At 33.7% G+C, this 20,704-nt stretch overlaps 2 protein-coding genes across 2 annotated transcripts in view; one reads left to right on the forward strand and one right to left on the reverse strand.

Annotated features, from left to right (window-relative positions):
* LOC127728939 (uncharacterized) overlaps nucleotides 1–20,704 on the forward strand; it is a 667,964-nt gene that overhangs the window by 463,322 nt on the left and 183,938 nt on the right. The gene's annotated exons all lie outside the window — the stretch shown is intronic.
* LOC127729666 (uncharacterized) overlaps nucleotides 1–20,704 on the reverse strand; it is a 306,784-nt gene that overhangs the window by 206,827 nt on the left and 79,253 nt on the right. The gene's annotated exons all lie outside the window — the stretch shown is intronic.

Consider the following 20,704-nt stretch of genomic DNA (forward strand, 5'->3'; position numbering starts at 1 on the left):
GATATTTTATTCTTAGATGCATGACTTTTTTATTAGTTGTTATTGGCTTTGAACTAGCTGTCAACATGTCAGCAACTGTTAGAAATTAACCTGTGATAATATAAACGTCACAAAAAATTAGTCACTTTTTGTGGCGTTGATACACTCGTGTGACACGCAGTTTATACTTCGTTTGTGGTGTCCTGGTGTACTGTCGTAAATTCATGGGAGGTGTCTTTTGTTATCTGTGGTTTACATGTTGTAATGTACTATTATATTATTTATTTATGTATTTTTCTGTCCGGAGTGTTCTTGTGTTAATTTGTACTGTATTCCTGTCACGTAATGTTGTCATTTTTGCGGTATTTTTAACATTGCCATATAAGCGGGAGGTTTGGCTAGACTTAAAACTAGGTTCAACCCACCATTTTTTCTTAAAATGTCCTGTACCAAGTCAGGAATATGGTAGTTGTTATCAAATAGTCCGTTTCTGTGTATGTTGGCGTATGTTTTTGTTGCAGTTCAGTGTTTCTGTTGTTCCGTTGTTTTCCTCTTATAGTTGATGTGTTCCCTCGGTTTTAGTTTGTAACCCGGATTTGTTTTCGCTTAAACGATTTACGACTATTGAACAGCGGTATACTACTGTTGCCTTTATTGAGTACTCTGAGGTCTGTACTTAGTGTATTTTTTGTTGTGGCAATGTATAAATACCCTAGGCCTGCCACGTGTGGTCTGTGATTTTGTTAGATGTGTTTTTCTGCTTTGTATCGATCTGATGAGTTAAGCCCTTTTCAACTGATTTTTATAGTTTTATTGTTTATGTTGTACTGTTACACCACTTTGTTTGGCGCCAGCAAACTAGTTTAACCCCGCACCATTCTGTATGTACCTGTCACAAATCAGAAGCATGTTATTCAGTGGTTGTCGTTTGTTGCCGTATATCATATTTGTTTTTCGTTCATTGTTTTGTACATAAATATGGCCGTTAGTTTTCTCGTTTTAATTGTTTTACATTTGTCATTTCGGTGCCTTTTATAACTGACTATGCGATATGGGTTTTATTCATTGTTGAAGGCCGTAAGGTGACCTGTAGTTGTTAACTTCTGTGTCATTTGGTCTCTGGTGGAGGGTTGTCTCATTGGCATTCATACCACATCTGCTTATTTTTCTAATAATTGAAAAGATACAACCATTAACTAAATAACACTGCTGTTATTCTAGTTTATTCCTATCTTTTTTTTTATAGAAAATTAGAATAACTTGTTATTTTGTCTCATATACAAGCAGCTGCTGCTACGATTTCATTGTTTCTGTACAACGTAGGTTGGACTCTGTCTGTGGAGAGTTTATACCGTAATGTGAGTGATTCTCCTTCAAATAATGCTAATTCTTGTGGTGGATTTTCAACAATTGTTGCACCTGTTAATAAAATCATATCTATATATTCGTTTATATAGTGGCCTAAACATTTAATACAAGCTTCCTGTCACTCCTTAAATAGGCAGAATATGTGATTATCTTTAAAATGCACGTATGTTTGTATGTATGCGAAATGATGAAATACGACTATGCTTTTGTCAACTAAATTAAACTATTATATATATATTCTTTCCAATATTATTTGCCTTGTTCCTTCAGTTGGCCTGTTCTATACTTTAATATAAAAAAAGACATAAAAAAATGTAAGCTCTAATTGGTTCTTGGCAATAACTAAAAGAAAGAAGTTATATACCTGTATCTGTATATACACATGATATAACAATTACCGACTTCAATTTAGAACGTAGTTAAAAGTAGCCCTTCCCGGACAACAAATGTTGCTTTTGATGTCATTTTTACTTAAACTAACACACAGATTTGCAGAAATGAAACTTTTGGTGAAAGAAATATATATGTAGACCATTTTGAGCCAAATTTACTTGTCCATGAGTTTGCATTAACAGTTGAGGAATAATGCGCTCTATAGTATACTTATTTAAGATTTCCAGAAAACCAGGGGTTATTTTTAGTAGTACTTGACTTTCAAACGGTAGTATTTCTTTACAACATTTTAAACATTGGTTGAAAGTTGGCATGTAGAAAGTTGATACATGTACAATTTAGGATATACCTGGTTTTTATGAAGTTAAACTTGAAGTAAAATATTTAGAAAGCTGTCAAAATTGCAAAATTTGGTTTAAAAGATAGTGATTTTGAACTTATCACCGTTTAAGCTAAATGCGGTGAAAGTTCTTAACTACTTATTTTAAATGTAAGTAGCCAAATTTCAATCTTCTTTAGGTAAAAAAAAGTCTCATATTGCTCGATTTTTTTTTTTACTTATAGTAAATAAAAATTGTTTCATGACCATAACTATATTATTGATCAATTAAAGGTCCATTACTGACACCTGATGAAAAAAGGGGGTCCATATTCCTTGACACTTCAATACCTTTGATGTTTTACTTAACTCATTGTAAAAGTTATAAAAAATCTTTAAAACAGTAAAACAAACAAGGAAAAATCAATCAAAATTTATCTTGATATTTAAAGTTTATGTTCCTGTAGATTGAATTTCAAATATTTCTTTTAAAGTCATACAGAACAGTCAGTTTAAATTGAGCTTTCAATTTTTGCAAATATAAGTTGCATTATGATGAGAAATAATTTTATGAACTACTCATTGACCAGTGAAAAAAAAAGAAAAAAACAAAAACAAAAGACGTCTGATAAACATTTTTGTCGGTCTCTTTAAAGCGAAGAGCGATGAAAACAAAAATATCAGACAACAATTGATTTTTTTTTCTTAACTGATCATTTGAAATGAAATTAGCCACATTTCAACCTTTTTTTTGACCAATATTGCCAGATTAGAGCCTTACACCTGAATTTGTGCTATTTTCAGCTTTTTCACCCTTACAATATGCATGCATATAAAAAAAATGTCTGAAATTGCTAGGAATGCACAGTAAGTTGTTTCTGTGATATCAAACAGTAAAAAAAAAATTGTTTATCACAAAAAAAATTGTCCCCATGAAGATTGTATGAGACAATTTGATTTTTACCTGTTATAGTATTCGTCATTGCATGTATTTGGCAGATAGCATAGCCTAATGTAAAAACTGCATAAACTCAGCCCAATCCCATAAATTGTCTCAAATAAAAGTTTTCTACCTTAACTTTTATTGACTTATAGTTAATAAAAATTGTTTCATGACCATAACTGTATTATTGATTAATTATTGACACCTGATGAATACAAAGGGGGGGGGGGGGCAATATTCCTTGACACTTCAATACATTTGATTTTTTACCAAACTCATTGTAAAAGTTGTAAAAAGTATTTTAAGCAGTAGGACAAGCAAGGAAAACTCAACAAAACTTAATCTTGATATTAAAGTTTATGTTCCTGCAGACGGAAATTGAGTTTCAAGTATTTTCTTTTAAAGTCATACATTTCAGTCAATTTTAACTGAGCTTTGAATTTTGCAAATATAAGTTCCATTATGATGAAAAATGATTTTATTTACTACACATTGACCAAGCGTTAAGAAAAAAGCAAAAGAAAATACAAAAGAAATACAGCTGATTTTTCACAGATTTTTAAATAGAATTACACTTAATTGCATTCACGATTCCTTCTTCTTCTTCCGAATACGGGAGTTGGTTCCTTCGAAGGAGTGTTAAACTTCCTGGAACTTATGTGCTATGTACATATGGACTTAAATAAATTTACTATAAACAATAAATAACATATATACATTATGTACAGTGGATTTGTGGTTTGATAAGTTGGTGTGGATCCTTCAAATGTTAGAGTTGATATGTAACTTTTGAAGGATTCCAGGGTTCCAGACAAACGTATTGCTTAAGGTATTGGATTCCAGTCAGAGATGGTCTTTGGATAAAAAGAATATTTATAGAAGACTATATTAGTTGCTATTTGCCGAAATTTATGTTGCCCCCTAGTACGTCTATCAGATTTTGTTAAATTGTCCTTCGGAACTTCTACTAACCTTCAATTAATTTTATATAGCATTGTTAATCTAGCTTTTTTTCTATTATATAAACTGTCCCATTGTAAGGAATTAATCATGTTACAAACTGCAGCCGGTGTTCTGTCTTTATAAGAATTATAGAAAAATCTGGCTACTTTACGCTGAAACAGCACAACCTGAGTGATGAGGTGCTTTTTGTAAGGATCCCAAAAAGGGGAAGAGTATTCGACGACTGGACGGACAAGCGATGTGTACGTAAGGATCTTAACCTTACGTGTGCAGTTTTTTTTAAATTTCTACGACGAAAGCCTAGTAAGGTTTTATTTGCTTTACAGGTAATATTATTTATATGTGTTCCCCAGTCAAGATCATGGCTTAAAGTTACACCTAAATATTTACTGTCTTTAACAGATTCTAATACATGAGTATGCAATGTATAATCAAAAGCAGAAGTGTTAAGTTTTTTAGATATATGTATTAAATAGCATTTTTCAGGATTAAAATTCATCTGCCAGTCCTGTTCCCACTTGACTAAACTAGATAAATCATTTTGAAGTAATTGTGCATCAGAATTATTATTTACATTTCTATATAATAAGCAGTCATCTGCAAAAAGTCTTGCATTGCAAGTTACATGTTCTGGTAAGTCATTAATAAATAGTGAAAATAATGTGGGGCCTAATACTGTTCCCTTGGGAGTCAACAGCTAATTTAGATAATTAAACACCATTTAAAATTGCCTGCTGTTGCCTGTCAGTTAAATCTGTTATCCAATTTAAGTTTTGATTCCTAATACCGTAAAAATCTAATTTTGAGCTAATCTTGGATGGGGGACTTATCAAATGCTTTAGTAAACCACCTTTAGTTGTTCTTTCACGATCATTTTCTCGATATACTGAATGATACCCATGATAACGCAGATTCAACTTAGCATATAATAATTTAGAGTTAGCATTTTGATGAATTAATTATTCATCACGCGGTCTATACACTTTACACTTTTAGCTTCAGAATAACGATTTGTAAATCTCTAATATATGACAGTGTAGGCTTTCCATACATTTGCGGGCTTTAAATTATCTAATGATACAAAAGTGAATGTTGCAACGAGAAAAATGATCGTGAAAGAATGAGTAACGGTTGCCAAGTATTGCGGTGAAAGATCTGATATAGGTTCTCGAATGCAATCTTATCAAGAGAACACATGAAAGGTCAATGGATAACCAAATTTATTACGCGTTAAAATGTCAGATTTTGATTGGCTAATACGAGGAAGGTAATATATAAATAACACATATCTGAGAGGGTGATAGATCAGATTGTTACCCCGAGAAAACATTGTCAACTGAGGCGAAGCCAAGGTTGACAATGTCTTTCCGAGGGGTAACAATCTGCTCTATCACCCTCTCAGATATGTGTTATTTAATTTATTATATTGAATGTTCTGTTATTACTGTCTATTAAATTTCAAATTCAATGTAATAAGCTATGTCGTCTTGTACATAACAATCATCCGTATTTATTAAAGCGCACATGTACACTTGAGGAAGCGTCTCCGTGAAGGGTAATAGAGTATTTGCCATGGGATAGAGTAAATTGTCTCCCTCGTATTAACCAATCAAAATCTGGCATTTTGACATGAAGTATTATAATATACTTTATCCCATGGCTCAGCGGAAGATAATGTTTTGAATGTCACCCTCTCGTACAGACCAATCTGAAATCGATAATTTGCAGGGCAATGAATTGAGTTTACATAAATTAAAGAAACTGCCCAAGCTCTACGTTTTGGCCTCTATGTACGTGACGTCATAGTTAAGTAACTTAAATCTAAAATTTAACAGTAAAAGACAATCTTGATAGAACATTCAGTATAATAAATTAGATAACACATAGCTACGCCTCAGTTAAAAATGTTTTCTAGGGGTAACAATCTCCTCTATCATCCTCTCAGCTATGTTTTATTTATATGGTATCAAGTTATATGGGCAAATATTGAAAGGAAAGTTCATCATTATGATCAGTATATCAAACAAATAGAGTTTAAAAGATCACCATTTTTACAAATTCAAAAGGCAGATTGCTTTTTAACATTGCAATGACATACAAAATGTAAACAAACATGATTTGTGTCATCATATGAATAACTAAATTCCTATTCTCTGAACAATGTCTTTCTATATTAATGTTTCAAATGCCTCTCAAAATTATACAGAAGCTTAATCAGAAAGTGTATATGATAACCTTATTTGATTTTTAACGAAAATTGAAACATATGTACTATTCGCCCTTTTGAATTGATTTCGGGTGTCAAAAATTAAATATTGGCTGCCATTTTCGGAATGACCGTCAAATTGCATGAGCAATTTCATAAAAGAAACTTTATATGTACATAGAACATATCCCGAAATAATTTTTGGTTTAAATTTGCTGTGTTTAATAATTTCTATGCCACGTAGTCTAAATAGCGACGGTGGAAACAATGAACGATCCGAGTCCTGCTTAATTGTTCGAGTTCCACCGAGCTAATATAGTTTAACGTTCTAGCAAAAAAAAAATGCCAGTTCGCAGGATCTTTATCTCCAGACATTTTTATTTTGTTTTCTCTTATAGTTAGACAATGTGTGCTGTTATCACTAGTGCAGCGTGCATGCATCACCAGGCAAGCGAATACAGACTTTTTTTCTTTTTTTTTTATATGTCTTTGTTTGATTAATTGTTTTTAGCTTTTATCTAACTTTCAGTAACTGCGAGTACTGTCAAATCGTACTTTCGTGTTACTTTGACCTGCTGACACAATTTGTAATGCATTTCTGTTATTCAATGTTTACTTATTTTTTGTTATATCTCGTCTCATTATTTTTAATATGTAACCTTTGATAAGTATTTAGTATGACGATAAATTTTCACTTCTGTACTCGTACTGTGAACAACAAATTTATTTTGTAAAAAATGTTTCTGTACTCCTAACAACAAAGGGAGACCCGCCCCAGACCACCTCTCGCTTCGTGCTTTCGCAAATGCACTTATCATTACTTATACATGTAGGTACAGCGATACTTATTTTTCGACAAGATAGGCTCCTGGTGAACTTTTTATATTGGAAGTCAAGTTATGATTGCCTCTTAATTAAAACAGGGTAGTCTAAGGCGAGTTCCCATTGAGCTAAACTCGGTGTGGTGTAAGTGTACTTAACAGTTATACTAAACTCTATTACGTTCCCATTGATAAAAATCAATGTTTACATGTAACTTAAATCAGGTTTTTACCACATACAGTCGATACGCAATGTGGACCTTGTGTGGTTTAAGTGTACATACAACTAGGCATTAATAACGTGAATATTATTATGAATATATTAGGTAGTTACATTTATTGAATAAAAATGATTATAATACTATTATGAATTATTTTTAAATCAAGTTATTAACCTGTTGGTTTTTTTTTGTTACCTTTGTTTTGTATCTGACTTGTACGACGTTTCAAGAAAGCAGTAGTACATTTTGCATTTAGAAGCGGTAGCAAACTTAAACAGATTAGAAACTTAAATGGCCATATACCAGTTAATGTAAGTTACAGTTTAAACAAACTTTTTTTTACTTCCCTTCAGCCGAGATTTTTTTCTCAAGAAATTCAAGAATTTAAAAATTTTATAAAAAAGAATCGTGTCAAGTAAAAGATGAATGTCGTACACATTTGAGACTTTTTAAAATGCAACTTCACAAGTAAGTAATGTATGAAAAAGATTTCAGAGATAAGCAAGCAATCATTTGATTTTTATTTGGAGAAAAACGGAAAGGGGGGGATTAATTTAAAATAAACAGGTTTGATTCTGTTTTGTTGACAAAATGCAGGATGTGCCATTCCATTCCCCCATTCTCCCTTAAAAAATAATATAAATCGTACGTTTTCTCCAAAATATATGAATTCAATATATATGAATTCAATAACAATATAAATGTGTAAAAAGAATGAATTTCTTATTTCATTAGTGAATGAAATGTTATGATTAATGGATTTTGTCTTGTAATTAGATATATATAGGCATATATTTTGGATTTGAAAAAACACCATGCTTATAGGTTTTTATATGTCTCTAATAGTGTTGATCAGATTTAAACACGTGTCACAATATGATCCAATCGCAGCTTACCGTCCAAAATCGGTGACACAAGTTGAATGATTTTCTTCAAGATTTGCTGCCTATTTGAACATGTCTTTATTTAGACCTACCTATTGTATTAATTGGGAATTTGTTCTCATCCTGAACATGTACGAAGTACTTGCCACTGGAGGCTAAGCAACCAACAATCAACCAATCAATCATTCGAAAATCCCTTTTTCGCTTATTGTTATGCTGTTTAGCTTGCGTAATCGTGACATCTTTTATCAAAAAACAAACAACAACATTTTTTAAACTCCATGGTGAAACTCTCACCCTTAATTTTAAATGGATTCAAACGATTTTTCTCACATCCTCCCTCCTGAAACAAATATATTTGTTTTTAAAATCTTAACAATTTATCTACTCCCCTCCCCTATCAGAAAAAAATATAAGAAAAAAAATTAATTCTGAAATGGTCTCCGCCTAACTGATACAAAGGTTTACAGAGAAATCTTCAATTCATTTTTATGTAATGTTCATTCAAATTACGTGTACATGAAGTTTACTGGTGTGAACAGATCTCGTGTACAGATATTCAAACCGATGTACAGATGAGAACACATTTGATGTGAAACCATTGCTAATTACACGAAACTGATTGTAAACATGTTTACAGTACGCGAATTTTGGTGTGAACACGGCCTTAGATACACGATTTTCTTATTTGTGTTTATAGGATTTTAACTAGCTTTTAGTAACTGTGAATACTCTCAGATCTGTACTTTGTGTCTTTTGTGTTTTGTTAGTTTTTATTTTATTTGAATCGATGAGTTAAGCCCTTTCAACGGATTTTTATAGTTTGTTCTTATGTTGTACAGTTACACCACTGTCCCATGTTCGGGGATGGTTGGCGTGCCCGCAATCATGTTTAACGCCATCAGATTCTGTCTTTGTCTGTTCCAAGTCAGGAGCTTCTAATTTCAATGGTTCAATTCAGTGATTGTCGTGTGCTGCTGTATATTGTTTTGCTCAATGTTGAAGGCCGTACGGTGACCAATAGTCGCTAACCTTCTACGCAATTTGGTATCTGGTGAAGAGTTGTCTCATTTGCACTTCGGACGCATGAATTTTTTACATCACTGGGTCGATACCTCTGCTGGTGGACTATCAGTCCCCGAGGGTATCGTCAGCTCAGTAGTCAGTACTTCGGTACTGACATGATTCATAACAAACTTTTCTAAAATTTACCGTTTATAAATTTTGAAATTATAAAGAAACTAAGGTTTTAACTCTCTCAGGCAAAGTTGACCTTAGATGAATTTGGCTATTTGTTTTAGGTATTTTTGTCATATAGCTCTTCAACTGTTTCGGTACTTATATATCCCTCGGATTTCAAATGTTTGGCATTGAGCGTTCCGATGAAGGTAAATCCAGAAAAGCGCTTCGGACGCATGAAATTATTAAACGTGTTGTTTTCAATTTTTTGCAATTATACCCCATTTTCTTTTTTTATAAATATGTGTTTATATATATAAATACATATATTTTTCTTAAGTTACGAACATTATTATCCATAAATCCCGTAAAGGATGAAATCGCTAGACTTTTAACATATAAGTTGGCTTGTTGTCTATCCTCTGTTAATGACAATGATCGTACGGTTATAAAGTATAAGCAAACACCTGAACAGTCTGCAAGTATTGATCACGCGTAGTTTTCACGGTCAAAATAAAGCTTTGTCTAAATTTTTACGGTCAATTTTTATCAAAAATTAACAAAATCCTTCTTTTTAAAGATAATATTAACCATAAGGCAAACATCAATTTCAATTGACTGTACTATCTGACACAGTCACAAAATATTGTTTTTCCAATATATCATAAGTTTTTGGAATTTGACCATTATAGTTCCAAAACGTGCTTTTTTTTAATGATTCGCATATGGTAATGTGTCGCTTTTTGTGATTTTCTCAAATTGCATTTTTCTTAATCTTGGTGCATCGTATTATTCGGGAAGTTGATCCATTTTGACAAACATATTTCTTTTTTCTGATTTTTCTGCGTTTTGACAAAACAGCAGATATTTTCACAGATTTTTTAGTTGAATTGTATCTAATTGCTTTCACGATCCTATCCCAATGCTTGACCAACGTTACGTTGACGATCGTTGTTCTCGATATATACCGAATGATAGTCGTGTATTTATGGAAATGCTTAATATGACTTTGGGATTCGTTTAAAACCATGCATGCAACTGTTGAAAAAATGACAGGAGTTTAAGGAAGTATCAGTCCGTATATGTTTAAAAATAAGGAGATGTGGTATGATTGCTAATGAGACAACTATCCACCAAAGTTCAAATGAAGTGGATGTTAGCAATTGTAGGCAACCGTACGGCCTTCAACAATGAGAAAAACCCATTACGTGTGGTCGGCTATAAAAGGCCCCGACATAAAAAATATGAAACAATTCAAATGAGCAAACTAACGGCCTAATTTATAACAAAACAGTTTACGAAGAACAAATATGACGGACATGTGTTCATCCTGCTGTATACCTAGGAGAGTGTTTTCCTATTCGAAACTATTAATTACATTGAAGAGGATGAATGTGTTATTCCTGCTATTCCTCATCAGTTATGGATTCGTTGATAAACTCATCATTGAAATTGTGTACGTCAAATGAGGTTAGAATGTTTGTCAAATATGTCAATATAACAAGCAACTTTATCTTTACACTCCCCATATCGAAATATTATTAGTCATGTAGAATTAAAGAAATGTAGAGGCATTGAATAAGAGAACATTTTAAGGATATCGGCATGCAGCAACCCTTTTGTTCAGCATAATTACATAATTATGTATACCATGTATATATATACTCAAATTTACAGACATGCAACTTTAAAATAATGCCTGTACGGCAAATGAGGTTAGAATGTTTGTCAAATATGTCAATATTACAAGCAACTTTGATCTTAGTTTATTTGTTTGAACGCGAACAAACACTTTTATAAGCCACATTTGAAGATGGCTAGATTTTGTCACATATTGCTGGTCACAAAGGGTAGTAACAGTTGGTATTAATATAACGTTCGCATACATATGTTCCATTAGACAAAAGTTATTTTACACTTGATAGCAATCATATATTAATGGCAAAAAAATGTCTTGGAAAAAGGGTGACATAATTTAAGCCTTGATCAATGATTTTTGTCTTGAATTTTTCGGAATAATATTTTTTTTTTCACTTCCCTCCTTGAACATTTTTTTTTCTCACGAAATTAAGAATAAAAACACTCTCTCCTCAACCCATGTCTACACACCCACACACACAACAATTAATGGTTGCTGCATAAAAGGGAGACTTACTTCATTCAAGGTTCAATATCAATTATTCTCAATGATATTTCAAGATGATGACAATGCTTGCCTTTAGTTCTTATTCTAATGGGGAAATACACCAAAAATATACAGAAAACAATAGTAACAAATAGATGTACATTTGCAAACAAATTACAATTACTTCTACATGGCACAGTATATTTATCTAAGTGGAACATGTATGTATCTATTCAAGGGATGTACAGTTAGTAGTCTGCATATTGTATGCTTTCAACTAATTGCACTAGTTAACGGTATTTGATCCATCTTTAAGTGTTTGATATATGTTATCAACATTCTAAATAAAAAAAAAAGTAGATGTGGCATGATTGCCAATAAGGCAACTTTCCAACAAAGTGCAGTTGAAGCGGATATAAGTAACTATAGCTTACTGAACATTGTACGACCTTCAACAAAGAACAAAATCAATACTGTAAAGCCAGCTTTGAAAGTCCCCGACCTGACAAAATATTAAACCATGCAAACGAAAAAAAACCAACAGTCTTATATACTCTGCAAAAAAAGAAACACATAATGGATTTTTTTAGAATTTTAATACATTTGTTTTGAATGGAAATTTTACAATAACTAATAAAGATATTCACTCAAGACGTGTTTGATTGAAGAGAGGACAGTCCATTCCTTCGAGATAGATGAATAAAGTCAATTTATCACAATTAAAGTTACTTCCGGTGCCATTAAATGTTGTACCGTGTGTGACCACTTCTCGCTGCTAAGACTGCTACGCATCTCCTCGGCATGGATGCTATCAATGTTCTAATGTTGTTAAGTGGAATTGTTCGCCATTCCTGTTGCAACATTTGTCGGTGCTGATCAAGGGTCTGAGGCGGAGGTTGACGCTTGCGCACACGTTTATCCAGTTGGTCCCATAGATGCTCAATTGGATTCAAGTCCGGTGATTTGGAAGCCAAGGTAACACATCGATGTTATTCTGCTCAAGATAGTCCATTGTTAAACGCTCTGTGTGAGGCCTAGCATTACCCTGCTGGAATAACTCCCTCTGTCGGTCAATAACATGCATCAGCTGGGGTTGGAGAATTTCGTCACTGTACTTTTGAGCCGTTATATTACCCGTAACATGTACCAATTCCGTTTTACGGTCATTAGAGATAGCCGTCCACATCATAACACTTCCTCCTTCGAAGTTCTCCGCTCCTTAGACACACAAGGAAGCAAAACGTTCATTCATGCGCCGGTAGACACGAGTTCTGAAGCATAAAACAGGACTCATCACTAAACTAGATTCTGCGCTAGTTTCGGAATGTTCAGCCCCTCAATCTGTTGCACCATCGGACTCTATTCAATCTGCGTAACGGCCTCAAAACGGGTCCAAAATACGGCCTCCTGTGTCTAATCCCATGTTGTCGCAGTCGATTGCGGACTGTTTGTGAGCTGATTCTTCTCGATCCTGGTATCCCAACTGCAGTTGCTGTTGCGACAGATGAAATATCAGGATGTAGCGATCTTGTCCAGGAGTCGTTAGGCGAGGAAGTCCACTCCTCGGGCGGTCCTTAGTTCAGCTTGTCTGCTGGTATCAGTTCCAAAATCGCGAAATTGTGCTCTGGTTAACATTTTAAGTTCTTGCTACTTCACTATGGGACACTGCGGCCTGGAGACGGCCAATGACGATATTTCAAATAGAAGGGTCCAAACTTGGCATGGAAGCGTTTTAATGTTGTGATAAATTAAATCTTCATTCTTTGTCCTTATATGCGCAAAAGTGTAACAGTTGAGTTAACTACAAAATTCTCGTGAAAAACGTTAGCAAAATTTATCGGCGAAAATAGTCGCAAAATTCTTGTGGCAGAAAGCCAAATCAAAAGAACGGGCATTTAAAGTCTAAAACTTACCTGTTAAAATTCGAAGATTCAATTGACCGTGTCATTTTACCTTGTAACATATATATTTTGCATTTTGAAAAATTCGTCCGAGCTATGCGTTTCTTCTTTTGAACAGTATATATAACGAAAAAACAAAAATGACAGACAGCAACTAACGACAACCACTGAATTACTGTAACAGGCTTCTGAATTAAGAAGGGTACATATATAATGTGGCGGGATCAAACCTATGTTATAATGGTTAACCCTCACCTAGCATGAGACAGTTGTGTACAATCAGAAGATAGGAACAAGATGTATAAATCAGTTAAAACTGGCTTGACTCATTTGATCGGCACCTAAAAAAAACTATCATTTAGACAAAAGACACAAAGTACCGCTCAACACTGAACTGCAGTCAAGTTTAACGTTTGGTTATCGGTGATAACATTCTGGTGTATCGCAAACAAACAAATTGTAACGTCCGATTTCATTGGCCCAAAGATACAAATACAACAACAATCCTATTGTGTACGTAAATTGACACAGGTGACCGTCAATGTTACTACGAGAATAAAATGAACTGAATGAATGTTTGTGTAATGCTGTGTCGTTAACAGACTTTTAAAGAGAAATGTTATTTATTACGAGGATTTTTCTATAGTAATGTGCTGAATGCCCCCTTTACATACACGGATTTTCTTACGATTCCTTATGCAGGCTTCACACAGTCCCGACATTGGCATCAGATGGACACACGGTAAAGGAAACATTCAAATTTGGGTGCGATCGTAAAAAACATCGGGTCATTCGTGGGGGCGTCTTAAGCCATCATATGACTGCCGGTTGAGTTTTCAGGCTCCGGTAGCAACTTCGTGAGCGGTGGCAAAATCTTTGGCATGCCAACAAATTTCCGAAAGACCTTGCGAATTCAAGGTTCATTATACATTGTTCTCATGACCCTTGTCGACGCAGACTACAAGTTTATCTTGATTGATGTCGGTCCTGATGGTTCCAGGAACGATGCCAGTATCTACAAAGGGTCAGAACTGACGACAGGCTTGAAAAGTCCGAAAAAAAGTTTCAGTCTACCCGAAGAGAAGTCTCTACCTGGTGATGACGTTCCTGCCCCATACTAAATAGTAGGGGAAAATGTCTTTTGGGATCAGAAAGTGCCTGATGAAACTGTTTTCCATCAGAAAAAATGGAGCACCATGAGAAAATATTTAACTATAAACTTCAAGAGCCAGCGTGTAGTGGAGAATGCCTTTGGTATTCTTGCACACAAGTTCCGACTTTTGCCGAGGACTATGAACCAGAGGCCAGAAACATACAGAAAAATAATCACAGCTTGTGTAATCCTTGAAAATCCAATCAGACAGAGATATCCAGCCACCGACAAAAACCTAATGGACTTGGAGGACAAGAACCAGGATGTCATCCCAGGGTCATGGAGAAATGATAAAGTTCTTCTGGATGTTTACCATAAGAGGGCAAGGATCACTGGAACCCAGGATTTGAGGCGAATTAGAATATACCTGGGTCACTCCTTTACCTCAAAGGCTTTTTCGGTGCCATAGCAGGCCAGGATCCTCCAGTAATTATTCCCACAATGCAGTGGCAGTAAAATCAACACATAGACACTAACATTCTGATTATGAACAGATTATTATTTTTTTACATATTGCTTTGTAACTTAAAGCAAAAAGTGTATGGAGTAATACATTTTGTTTCTAAAATTTTGATTGGAAATTACTTTGACATAGAAATTAAAATATCTTGTAATGTAAGGATAAATGACCAAAAAATCAGGTATATAAATTAAATTTACCACGGCCGGCAGAAGGTTTTATACCATCGGGAGGTCTCGTGACGCCTTCGTGACCAAGTTTGAAGGCATCTTATTCTCAATGCGACATCGTATAGTCATCGTGTCACCTTTGTGTGTCCTGCGTATAAACATCGTAATAAAAATTCACATCTTTGTGTTGCCTTCGTGTGTGGTTCGGGTTTATATACGAGTACTTGCAATTTTGCAGCTTTTAAATCTTTCTCCAAATCATAAAAATACGCAATAATACGTAACGTATACATAAAGTATAAATATCTTTTCATAAAGTATTCATAACTACACATAAAGTGCTTATAATCACTTGTTACAATCCGTAAAGTCATCGTAATACGAATTGAATGAAATCGTAAACAACACGTAAGCATGCGTAATAATCCGTAAATAATATTCGTACTATACAAGTGAATAAACGCAGTTGACGGATAATAGAATGTACAATTTATAATGGTTACTAAGAAAATAAAATGAATTGAATGCATGTTTGTGTAAAAAATGTTTGAAATATAACACTGGCGGGGATTTTTTTTTATGTTTGTGTGGAACTAAAAAAAGACGGATTATGGAACCCCAACATTCACACTGAAGTGATACCGTTTATTTACACCCTGGAGGTTATAGTTTTAACATGTGCGTGAAATAAGAAATGTTGTAGTTTATAAGGAACAATATACATATATTGTTTTAATTTGATTTGATGTAATTTCATACTTTGATGAACTTACCGGAAGGATAGAGCTTTGCAGAACATTTGCAAGTGTGTTTAAATATATATATATATGCATATTAATTGATCATACATGACATTAAATATTTTAAAATATCCCAATTTTCTGTCAAAACTGAGGGCAATGCTAATGCCTCTTGGTAGTTACAACTTACCACCTTGTTAAAAAAAAATCATATTGTTATAATGCACATGTCACAATATGGTATCAAGACGAAGTATTTAAACAATAATCATTAGCAGATTCAGATGATAGATACTGGTACATTGTAGTAAAGCTAGATAGATACTCTATTTTCTTAAAGCTTTTTTTTTACAAGTATTACGAATCCATAACGTATGATCGACAAAATATATTCAAAAAAGTGGACAATTGACATACAATAGAGTGAGTTTTGATGTTTTTTTTAGGTGGGAGGGTTATATCTTCCATGCGTTTCCTTATCATAACAGTTGTTAAATGCTGTGGTGTATTACTTTTAAAAATTATATCGTACTGACAAATATGTCAAAACATGGTAACATTGTAAATGAAATATTGTTGAGAAAAAATATCTTAAAATACTTCTACATGTATTTAATTAAGTTAACAGACATCAACAGGTCGTTTCTAATACACAGATGGACATTTGTATTTATCAGCTATTACGTAGAATATATTTCTTCATACCCCCTAAAGTTTTTTTGGGAAGTCGATAATTATCTAAATATTTGTTGTAAAGGGAAAATATTATCAATGGTTTTAACATTCAATAGAATTTTTTTTTGTCTGCAGATAAATTCTTTCACGGGAAAAATTACATGCAGGATGTATAGTTTTAAAAATTCTTATTCCCTTAAATAAATCACCGCATCCGATATACAATACGGATTTTCCCCAAACATCGAATTATAATAAAGTAACAGATATTTTAGGAGAGAAAAGACTACAAACCACACTGGTGTTAAACTGATCGTGGTAACTGCAGTTACCACGACCAATATGGCGGAGGTAGACATAGGTAAAATCGTTTCCTACCAATTTCTCCGTGTATACGTGTTGTTTTCGAGAGTAACTCAGCCGACAGGTTGATCTGTACGGTTTTGTTGTGTGTGTGTGTGTGTTATTGATATTATATATGGCCTCGTTACCAAAATAATAGCCATCGAAAATTGTAGGAAGATAATCGTAACTCCGAAAGAAGATAATCGTAACTTGTGAACAAATAACTGGATAGATAATCGTAACTGTAGAATATTTCAATGATAATAGTGGCTGATTTTTTATCAGTAACCTCTGCTAACGGAATATTTGATAAAAAGATTGCGTCATAATAACAACGAACGCGAAACTGCTATATAATTTTTTGTTCACCACCATAGGCATACCTTAATGGATGACTAAAATATGGTATAAAATTATTAAGTTTTTCAATCATTCCATACAGATTTGATCACTTTAATATGAGGCAGGTGTTACCTGTGAAAGGGGACGAAGTCCGTATGAATTATTTTTTGAATTCAAGCATATTTTACTCCAGAATCTGTTGAAAAAGAAACGAAAATACGTTTCCGATGTTGGTCCTGTTGTTAGGGATTTAAGTTGTGACGTCATTTTCAATGTAAACAGAGAAACGCTATGATCTCAATAGTATGTTGATTTTTATATTGATTTTAGTTCTATTGATTTGCTTACTGTTATAAGGCACGTCCCTCAAATATTTTACTCAAATCCCGAGATAAACGATACCGGAAAAGATTTCTGCGCAGATGCGGGAAAATAAAAAAGTTAGAAAAAAAAGTTAACGATTTTGAGTTCATTAGTAGATTTTTTTAAATTTTTTTTCTATTATTATTGATTTTTCTACTGTAATTTAGGACTTCGTCCCCATATTAGAATGGATTTAGTTTTTTTTACAAATATACATGTATAGAAATGAATCAGAAACGTACAGTTGTTTAGCTTTCAAAATAAAAAAAATAAGATGTGGTATGATTGTCAATGATTGCTTGTGGATTAGTAGACTATGGATGACCTTGTCAAATGCCTTGTAAAAAAATATAAGCCAGTCCGGCAGAAATTGCTGTTTTATGCTGACCCTCAGTGCTGACCAGACATGTTGCATCTAAATTGTCTAGGTTTGTGTTTCATTTACGTCTTTTTTCACCCGAGATTGCCTTTTTTAACTGTGCATTTATGTTATAAGCTTTGTCTGATGAATCGTCATGTAGTAATCATTCTATTCTTATAATTGTGGTATATTACTCCCATCTGATTGTTTATGCTTTATATAGGTCCAAACCATTTCATGCAGTCAGTACTGCTGTCAGCTTCACTATTTTGTGTTACTATGTCTGCTATGTGTTTCAAAACGGCTTTCTTATTTCTCACTGGGTTTTGCTCTTCAATTCTTTTATAGTAGCATCTTATTTATCCCCAGTTTTCTTATTCTTTTTGTATGCTCTATTCCATTTTTTGATTAGCTTTCTTATATCTGCCCACACCCATGGTGACTGGGGAATAGAAATATGGTCACTCTTGGTCTTCTTCCGACCGGCAGTAAAACCCTTGCCAAAGTGGGGCGTCCGTTTTGGCTGTTTGGGATGTATAGATACACAGCTGCGCCCGTGCAGAATGGGAAATTTTAATCCGATATCTTATGAATTTGTTCTCGTCCTGAACATGCATGCAATATATGCCACCAGACTAAGGCAACCAACAATCAATAAATCAATCTTATATCTGCTGCCATCAAGTGAATCCATTTTTTTCACGATCACCATTAATAGTCGAAAGCGCATCTGGTGCAGATCAATTGGTACCATTAATGTCATTTCTACCACTAGGTCGATACCCCTGCTGGTGGACTGTTAGCAACCGAGGGTATCACCAGTCACGTAGCCAGTACGTCGTTTCTTGTATGCAAATACGTATATTGTGACTGAAATTTGCTGTTATAAAATATTGATTTTTTTTAGATTAAGAAATATATCTCCTGCATGCAAAGCTTTGATTCCTTATCCAGGTTTGGTTTTATTAAGGTTCTTTTTGGTTTTGTAAGCTCTTCAACGTTTGTTTTAGGTTTTAGATTTTCAAATATTTTTGGACTCGGGCTTCACTGAACACATGCTGAAGAGACATAATATGAGTTGTCGAAATACACATCTGGAACAGGACAATTGGTACTGTTAATCTTATAACTCCCCCCGTTCGATATCTCTGTTAATGAACTGTAAGTCCCAGAGAGTATCACCAGCCCAGTAGCCAGTACTTTGGTACTGGCATGCAAAAACGAATATTGATTGAAATTTGCTGTTATAAATTATTTGTAAAAATCATTGAAATTAGGGAATATATCTTTTTCTTTAAGTATACAATATACCATTAACATTTACCGTAAATTTTAATTTGTAAAATATATAGACTATATCTACAAAGAAAACAGCAAATTAGTTTAAGATAACCAATTATTCCTTTAGTCTGGTCACATTATCAAACTTTAAAACAAGATTTAGTTATAGTCGCCGTCCCGATCAACAGATAAAGTTACGATTATCACTGATAAGTTACTATTCTCATGTCCAAATAACGACTATCAGATTGTCCAGCTACGATTATCATATCAAACAAATTTCATGGTGTTACGATTATCTTTCTACAATTTTCGATGGCTATTATTTTGGTAACGAAGCCATATATAATATTAAGAACGCACACACAAAACAAAACCGTACAGATCAACCTGGCGGCTGAGTTATTCTCGAAAACAACACGTTTACACGGAGAAATTGGCAGAAAACGATTTTACCTATTTCTACCTCCGCCATATTGGGATCGTGGCAACTGCAGTTACCTTGATCAGTTTAACACCAGTGAAACCAGATACATTTTTATTCATAGAATTAGTTGACTGATATAATATGTATATTCCTCAACTCACTAATGATTGAAACTAACATCCTAAGTTACTAGAATAGGAGTTTAATCTGAAATTTTACCCTGTCGACAGACCAGGTCTCGCTCCTCTTTGAGTGTATGCGATTCCCTCAGTTTTTTTCCTTTTGACGTCTTAAGATTTTTCTTCTTAATCGATTCATGATATTTGGACATCAGTAAACTACTGTTGTCTAAATATATTCTAAAATAGTACTACGGGTATGATCATATTTGGCAGTCTCTAGAAAACATGATCATATGGTACTATATAGGGAACTTTCCTGAATGTTTTTTTTTTTTTTTTTTAAATACATGTATGTGGTGGTCACATTTTTCTATTTGAAGTGTCACCATGCAAACACATGTAGTATATTACAAATTACTTTTGTTTCATAAATTCCATATATTTTTTATTCTTTGAAATGTATTGGTAAATATTCGATCATCACAAGTAATTTTTAAGGTGTATTTCTTAATGTTACTTTTGTTAAGCAAGGAAACAAAATGCCAAACTAACCAGATTTTCTGTCGATCAAAAATTTCAACAAACAAAATTACACGTATCTAGAAGATTACAAACAACCCGTATATTAACACTGTGGAGGAAACTTTTTTTCAAAATATAAGGTTCGTCTTCGTTACATGTTTGAAGACGACCGATCACATTTTGAAATCCAGATTTGAGATAAGACATAGTTCTGTTCATTGTTGTGCTCTTGTATGTATTTTTCTTCCTTTGATATCGGTATTTCATTGGCCGAGTGGTCTAAGTAGTCGAATTACTGTATCACTAGTCTGTCAACACTGAAGTTATGAGTTCGAATCCCATCAGTGGCAGTTGAGCTCTACCGCAATCTTAATTAACTAGGATTGTCAGTTTTCCTACCAAAGGTCAGTGGTTCTCTCCTGGCACCCCGGCTTCCTCTAT

The sequence above is a fragment of the Mytilus californianus genome, unplaced genomic scaffold, assembly GCF_021869535.1.
Source record: "Mytilus californianus isolate M0D057914Y unplaced genomic scaffold, xbMytCali1.0.p SCAF_2, whole genome shotgun sequence".
NCBI lineage: Eukaryota > Metazoa > Mollusca > Bivalvia > Mytilida > Mytilidae > Mytilus > Mytilus californianus.